Source organism: Lethenteron reissneri, chromosome 22 (assembly GCF_015708825.2).
Source record: "Lethenteron reissneri isolate LAM-NWPU_2019-01 chromosome 22, ASM1570882v1, whole genome shotgun sequence".
In the NCBI taxonomy this organism is placed as follows: Eukaryota; Metazoa; Chordata; class Hyperoartia; order Petromyzontiformes; family Petromyzontidae; genus Lethenteron; species Lethenteron reissneri.
In genome coordinates, this window is record NC_083800.1 from 12975803 (window position 1) to 12978556 (window position 2754).

A 2754-nucleotide genomic window follows, 5' to 3' on the forward strand; every position below is an offset into this window, starting at 1 on the left:
GCATGGCACACTTTCAGATGTGCTGCAGCCATCCGTAATCCTCTTCCCATATTTGAACGCCACTGGAGCTCTGTGCACTTTTCCGAAAGTATTTTACTGAACAAACTATTCGGGTACATAGTGGCATGCATGGATGCACCTTTAAATTTAAATTGAGAACATGTATTTAGAACTGCTTGTTGTGTTTAGTTTGTTGTCCTTCCCCCGCACCTCCGATTAGCACGGTCGGCTACACACGGTGCGAAATAATTTCAACATATAAGAGTGGTTAAAACAAAGTTTTTCTTGCAACTTTGCTCGGCACAACTTGTTTAAAATGTACACCTCATATCAGTTCACACTCACGGTGACAAGCCACTCCAAGAGTGTACAACCCCTGGAGCATGACTTTATTTAAATGGTGGGAGGGGGGTCATACAAAAACTCACGACACATTAAATGTCAAACTTTAAACATGTTCAAATGCTAAACTGAATGAGAAGAAACTAAACTACTATGTTTATTTTACCAGGTAAGGCCAACGGAGCTACATCGCTCTTTTTTTAGTAGCGACCTGGCCACAATTATAGCTCAACGAAATAGCTTATGTGGAAATGTATAGCAGCCAAAGACTCTAAATACATGTTCTTAAATGTGGAGGGGAAAACTGGAGGGCCCGGAGAAAAATCCACGGGAAGAACATGCAAACTCCATATATACAGTACAGGCGTTCTGGTCGGGATCAAGCCCACGGACCTGTATACCAGGTGAGGTAGTTTACATCTCACCACCGTGGTGTCATAGAAGCTCTATATAAGAACGGGAGACACAGCAGAGCCTCACCATTCTGGCGAATTGCCCGATGCTGGATGCAATTACCAGCGAAACGTCGTACTCATTGTAAATTTTGTGGTTTCACGCTTCAACACACCGGTGGGCTAAAGCAGTGAACTATTTGTCTTTTGTCAACGTGACACTTTTTTTACTGATTGGCCGTGTCGGGTGGTGGAGGGTTACGACACATTTATAAATAACGCGATCTAAACCCAAAAACGTTGATTATGAATAGAAGCAGATGTTGGTGTTGACAAAACATCTGAAGGAAGAATCCTGAGAAAGTATTTCGACTGTGTGGCTTTGCTGTATCGGTGTTTATCATGCATTTTGCTGGAGCTTTTGGCCCCTGCCAAGCCCGTCGGTTAATTTCACTTGAATTTAAGTGTGCATTTTTTTTGTTGTCTAGCCCCATCACGAATACTGCACTTTGTGTATTAAATAGATTTGGCTAAATTTAGCAGGGCTGATCCTTCGGCAAGCAGCGATTGGCTGAGCCAACCCCGGCGCCAATGAGTTTTCAATTCGCTGGATCTCTCGCTGAACTTTCGTTCCTGTCCATTGCGAGTGGGGTTCGTGGGGGGGGGGGGGGGGTGGAAACGCGACGAGGATCGCGAGGAAGCTGCCCCCTAGTGGACGCGTTGTGGAAGCCGGCCTGATGGACGCGAGCCAGGGGCTGGGGTGGAGCAGGAACACGGGAGGGAAGGGAAGTGGGGATTGGAATCCCATGTGCTATACCTGGACTCCGGATGCACCTCGACAACATGCAGTGGTCCATGATATGAACTATTTATTTATTTTACTGCGTAAGGCCCCGACGAGCTATATAGTTATTTTCGTCAGAAGCGACCTGGGCTACAAGCGATAGCTTAACAAAGTGGCTTATTGTGGAACTTTATAGCAGCCGAATACTCATGTCGAGAAATGTGGAGGGAAAAAACCGGAAGACCTGGAGAAAAATCCACGGGACCACGGGGAGAGAGAGACACGCAAACCCAAAATATAGAGCAGCCATCATAGAGAATCGGGATCTAACCCACGACCTCCTACATACCAGGTGAGCGAGTTAACATCTCGCCATTGCCGTACCAACTTCTGGGCTTTGCATGCTGCTTGGTACAGCATTGGGCAGCTGGGGATGCAGGTGCTGTGGCGCGATAAAGTTAGTCCGTGATGTATGGGTGGCATTGTGCATGCATGCCAATGGGAAGTGTCGATTCCTTGATCGCTGCATGATTATCGCTGCATCGATTGCAAATGTAGTGGTGGTGTTGACGTGCCCCGACAGTGATGGATCACGGGGCGGCACGGGGCGCGGGGTTGGGCACGCGATGTGGGCGTGGTTTGGACGCGCGCGCCGGTGGTGAGGCGCGCTGACACGAGGTGCGAAAAGAGGATCGTAGCCAGCGCCCAGTGATTGGTCAAATGGGATGGGTGCTCTCAGCGACGTCCGCAGGAGGTGCTTAAAGGGGGACGCGCGAGAGCACTCGGGGTTGTTGTTAACCAGTTGAAGATCGAAGACGGAGTGGAGGAGGTAGTGGCCCGAGACCCCTAGTCCCGTCGTCCTTGTCAGGACCGGGGTCCTGTGAGGCTCGGAGTCGAGACTGTGGGACCCGTGGTCCGACGCCCGTGTAGGTCGGGACGGTGGGACCCAGAGTCGAGACGGACACCCTGGCCGGGTGTGTTCCGAGAGGTTACGGGGCGTAAGAGCCCGGGTCGGTGTAGCCAGGAGAACTGTGTGGGTTAGGCTGGTGTTAGCCACCCGTGTAACTAAGTGGGTGTTAGTCACCCGTGTAACTATAAGTTGGTGAAATAAAAGAGTGTGCTAACCGTGAAGTCGTCTCCCGCCGAGTTACTACTTTACAACTGGCGTCAGAAGTAAACCTGTCTTCAAGAAGAATGGACACAAGGAAGACTACCCGTACCCACGAGCGAGATCGG